Source organism: Otolemur garnettii, unplaced genomic scaffold, assembly GCF_000181295.1.
Source record: "Otolemur garnettii isolate 467f Iridium unplaced genomic scaffold, OtoGar3 scaffold00044, whole genome shotgun sequence".
In the NCBI taxonomy this organism is placed as follows: Eukaryota; Metazoa; Chordata; class Mammalia; order Primates; family Galagidae; genus Otolemur; species Otolemur garnettii.
In genome coordinates, this window is record NW_003852439.1 from 7,020,823 (window position 1) to 7,026,295 (window position 5,473).

Here is a 5,473-nt window from a genome sequence, read left to right on the forward strand (position 1 = left end):
AAAAAAAAAAAGCTAAACCCGGAATTACCATAGACCCAGCAATTCTTCTCCTAGGTCTAGACCCTAAAGAATTGAAAACAGGGACTCAAACAAACACTTGTTGACAAATGTTCCTGGCTGTATTATTCATAACAGCCAAAAAGCGGAAGCGGCGAGGGTATACTTGGCTGGCAGAGTGGGTGAGTTGGTAGGGTCCTTCCAAGCAGTGAGGTGTTACTCAGCCGTGAAAGGAAGAGCAACACTCATGCTCCAATGCAGCTGAGCTTCGAGCACGTGATGCAGATGTTGGGAGCCAGACACAAAAGCCACGTAGCGTGTGACCCCACTGCTATGGCTGCATGCGTGGGTCCCCCCCCCACCCTGTTTACTCCCTGAAGGCCTGATCTCTGGTGGGCGGGATTTGGTGGTGAATCTTTGGGAGATGAGTAGGTCTAGGTGTGGTCAGGAGGTGTGAGGACAGCAGAGTGAGAAGAAGGTCTCCCTGACCTTTGCCTGCTGACTTGTGATGAGCAAACACGTCTCTGGACATTGCCTTGTGTCCCCTGGAAGGCAGAGTTGCCCAGTTTCTCGTCTGGTTCATTAGCCAAGCCTGGGTCCTTGGTTGCTGATTCCCACTGGCTTCGCAGCCAAGGCCCTCTCCTATGAGCTGCAAACCACTCTGGATCCCAGAGCCCTGCCCAGGAGGAGGCCGGCTGGCTGAACGTCAGCACTTGGTCTCATTTTCAGGGACAGTTTCCTGACACGGTATGGGGCACAGTGGTCCCAGAGCCAAATTAAAACCCACCAGCTTCACACGTGGCCACTCTCTCTGGCAGGTTGGATTGGAGTGAATTTCCTATGGCTGCTAGACACTTTCCTAGGAGAGTCCCTGGGGAATTCTAAGTTTCAGTCACACTCTCTAAATTTTCATTAAGAGCCTTCACCCGGAGAAAATGATGGATTAGATTTTATTGTTGGAAAGAAGCCAGATAAAATTAGATGCCTCTTTCAGCCCCCACCCTTACCCCTCTGTTCTTGACTAAAACCTTCCCCCACCCCCCACCCCCTGTCCCAGCTCCCTGCAGATAGGTAGCAGAGAATGTTTATTCGATAAAGGCAATTACGGGCAATCGCTTCCTTCGAGGCTCTGCTTTTATTTCCTGTGCGATTTTGCTTTTATTCCACATTTTTAAGGTCTGGGCCAGCCCTGTGCTGGGCACTGCAGGGCGTGGGCATGACAGAGGTGTTATGGCTTCCCTCCTCCCTTCAGCAAGGCTTGTTAGACTTTCATGGTTGGAAGCTGGTGACATGTTTCACGGCACAAAAGAAAATAATCAGATTCCTGGTCTGTCCCCCCTTTTCCTGCCCATGTTCTCTTTCTTTGGTGGCAGCTAACCTCCCCCTCACCCACTGGAACAGAATTATGAGTTTGCCCAACTTTGGCCACTTTTTAGCAGCGTTGGGTTTCCACAGCTTGCTGTCATCGGTCACTGTGTGTGGACGGCACATTGTAAACACGGATGTTGTTTCTTACCCTGTTAGTGGCAGAGGGGAAGTTTGCTCCTTACGAAAACCAGGGCTCAGGCCCGAGCCAGTAAAGTCATTGGTGTGCGCCCAGGAGCCTCTGTGTGGGCATCATTCACAACAGTGTTGGCTTCTGTGAATTAGGTTCCATGTGGATTCATTCAGCAGAGACCTGGACTCTCACCCCCACAACTGGAAGCCTCTGAAATTAATCGGGCTGGAAATACCTTGCTCTGAGGCGGGAGAGACCAACTTGTGGGAGTTGTGGACAGCCTTCTGGGGCAGGCCTATGGCATACACCCCCTTGAGGAGGGGGCCCAGACCTGGGACCTGGGTCAGGGGACTTGGTTATCAAAACGACGATGCTCCCAGGAATAAAAATGCCTCCTGGTTTCTCCCTAAGTCTTTTTCTTGCTGTGGTGCCGGTCCCGGAATTGCAGATGTACAAAAACACCCCCACTGAAAATGCATTCTTTCCACCCGTTCCTGCTGAATTTTAATGTGGTCCCAAAGGGCGCTGTCTTGGCAGCTGAAAGGAAAGTGTCATGGATAGTTTTTATTGGTTTCTTGATGCCATTTCAAGATGAAGTTGCCAGAGTCCTTTGGAACATTTTTGGGACTGTGATTTCAGAGTACAGAAGTTGGAGGCTGAATGATGAAGCCCTCTGCTGGTCCTTGCATGGAGATTGAGGCCAGAGGATTGGGTGCAGCCACGCTGGCTACTCTGCTCCTCCTGGTCCTCATCTTTGGGCTGTGAGTGGCTCTGGGCATTTTGTTTGCTTTCTGGTTGGGCACAGTGTCAGGGACTGGCAGTGGAGAGGCCCTGCCAAGGGCGAGATTGTGCACACAGAAGGCTTGACTGTAATCACTCCCCCTGCTGTGTTCCAGAGTCTTACTACCTGCCATGGCACCTCTGCCCATGGCCACTGAACCCTGGAAATGTGACCAGCTGGAGCCCTGGTGCCCTCTGAGTATGGAATCCTCACCTGGTGTGAAGATAAGGGCACAAAATATAAGGGAAATAGAGGATTAGGAACTTGTATTGATTATGTGGTAAAATGGTAATGTTTTAGATAATCAGGTTGAATGAAATGTAGTATCAATTTCACCTGTTTCCTTTCATTTTCTGAATGTGGCTACCAGAAAACTTAAAAGTGCATCTGTCGCTTGCCTAATACTTCTTTGAGATAGCTGTTCCAGAGCTCACCTCTCGGAACACACAAAACGCATGCACTTATGCACACGCATGTCACACCCATGGGCACACTCAGTGAATCAGCTCTGGGACGAGGTCTCGCATTGACCCCAGGGCTGCTTGGCCACCTGCAGCCCTCTTTGCCAGACATTGCTTAGTGCCTGTTTTAGGATCTGTTACCTGACTGGTTTCAGAATAAAAGGGTGGGTAATATCTGACTTTTAAATCAAGACATGTAAAAGTCATCTCAAAATACTCTGGGCCAAGGAGAGAGGGTGTTCTGAGGGGACAACTGTGTGGGCAGAGGAGGAAGTGGGAACAAGTGCATGTGCACACGTGTGTGTCTGTGTGCTTGCCTGTGTGCGTGTGCATGTGGGAAGTGAGTTTTGGAGATCCAACATAGCTCTGCTCCTGTTTGGGAAGACTGTAGGTGTGGATCTCATGCCAGGTATTTGAGTAGGCTTTGTCCTCTGCCTAGCAAACCTCCCAGCCATCTCTCTGCATCAGCCCTCAGGCCTAGGTCTGCGCCTGTTTTCTGTGGGTGACTGTTCTCAGCACCCAGTCTTCCTTAAGGGTCTCCCTCTCTTCTCTTCCGTGTAAACAGCCCTCATAGACAGTTGGTCTCCCATGTGGGTTCATCTGCACATGGCTGCAAACCTCCTATCTGGGTGACCTGTGTTCTCAGGCAGGATCCCTGCCCCGAAAGGAGCCAGTTGCTGTGCCCAGAGCATTTTGTGAACTCACTGGCTGCTAGTATTCTGCTTCAGGGCTATTAGGGGTGAGGAGGGATGGTCCTGCCTGGGGCTGGCACAGCCTACGCTTGGCTCTTGGCATATGGCTTTTGTCTTGTGTGTTTTTCACAAGGCCACAGGGTAGCACAGCCACCAGGACACCACATCCTCCATAGCATCCAGCAGCCAGAAGGCAGAATGTCCTTCTGGTGTCCCACATGTCCTTTGCCCATTTTCACACTGGCACTACTCTGGAATAGGACTGCCCCACACCTGGGCACACACCTGAGTACATACCTGCCCCACATATGGGCACACACTTTCCCTGTACCTGGGCATACACCTTGGCACATATTTGCTCTGTACCTGAGCACACACCTAAACACACACCTGCCCCTTTCCTGGGCACACACTTCCCCATACATGGGCATGCACTTGCCTCACATCTGGCTCACACCTGCCCCATACCTGGGCACATACCTGCCCCACAATTGGGCACCCCATACCTGGACACACACTTGGGCACATACCTGCTTCATACCTGGGCACCCACTTGAGCCACACCTGAGTACCCCCCTGTCCATACTTGGGTACATACTTGCCTCACAACTGGGCCCAGACCTAGGCACACACCTGCCCTATACCTGGGCAGGTCCGGGTTCTGTCAGCTGGGAAGATGTGGGAAGGTGGCCGTCGAGTGGGCAGCTGTGGTTTCTGTTGGTGCAGACTGGGATGGCTCCTGTCTGGAGCGAGGCAATCAGGTCTCTCAGGCTATCTGCTGGATGCTCTTGGCAAGGCAGGACGCAGAGACTCCAGGTCTGGCCTCCGTTCTTCTGGGTGGGGTGCTGTGGAAAGGTAAGATGTGAAAAGCCTCCTTACTTATGGGGTCAGGTGGACACAGCTTGGTGTTGGCCTTCAGCCTTGGTGACGATCAGTGAGGCCATTTGCCTCACATGATGAGATGCTTTTAGGCTCTTGGGGCTCCTGGACCATAGGCTGGGCGTCCACATAGAGATCACACCCAAGTAGCCACACCAGCTGGTGGCACAGTCCAGTGTGTAGTGAGCAGTGGGCAGTGGGTAGGGTCCACAATGGAGGGGCTCTTCATCCTGTTTCTTTACCAACAGGGCGGAGCTGTCTTTGAGAATCTTGGCTTCTCCGGCAGGCACTAGGACCCTTTTCTTCATGCTAGGCTTTCGTCGCTGACTGTGCAGCTGCCCCCAAGGTGTGTAGACACCACATTACCCTGCTAGAGGCACCATGACAAGGAGAATGTGCTCAGGCCGGCTCATCTGGAGTCATCCTATGGGCTTATGTGATGGGAGTGTCCACAGAGAGACTTACTGTGGGGGCATGTGGGGAGCTGGAGAACACAGCAAAGAAATCAGAGAGTGGCACACAGCTCAGTTTCAGACAGGAAAGGGCATGGGGCCTCCATGGAACCAGATGGAAGGAGGTGCCTGGAGGTCCCACACACTACCTACCTGGCCTTGTAGGGCCCACTTGCTGTTGCTTCCTTATAGAGGTGAAATTCATGAAACATACACCATTTTAAAGCAAACACTTGAACGCATTTGGCACGTTTACAGTGCTGTGGAGTGTGGACCTAGGTCCAGAACCTCCTTATCACCCTAGAAGGAGACCCTGCATTCTGCTTTCTGTCTCTATGGATCTGCCTGTTCCAGATACTTCATATAAACAGGGGTGTATTAGATGGTCTACTGGCTTCATATTAGTACTGAGTACATTGGATAGTTGCTTTTCCATTCTTGTGATACTTTACTAAGAAGAATGTGTTTCAACTCCATTCAGCTTAATATAAAAGATGTAAAGTCTCCATATTTTTATGGTGGAATAGTACTCCCTGGTATACATATACTATAGTTTGTTAATCCATTCCTGGGTTGGTGGGCACTTAGGTTGTTTCCACATCTTGGTCACTGCAAATTGAGCTGTGATAAACAATCTGGTACAAATGTCCCTATGATAAAATGATTATTTTTCTTCTAGGTAGATGCCTGGTAATAGGATTGTGGGATCAAAT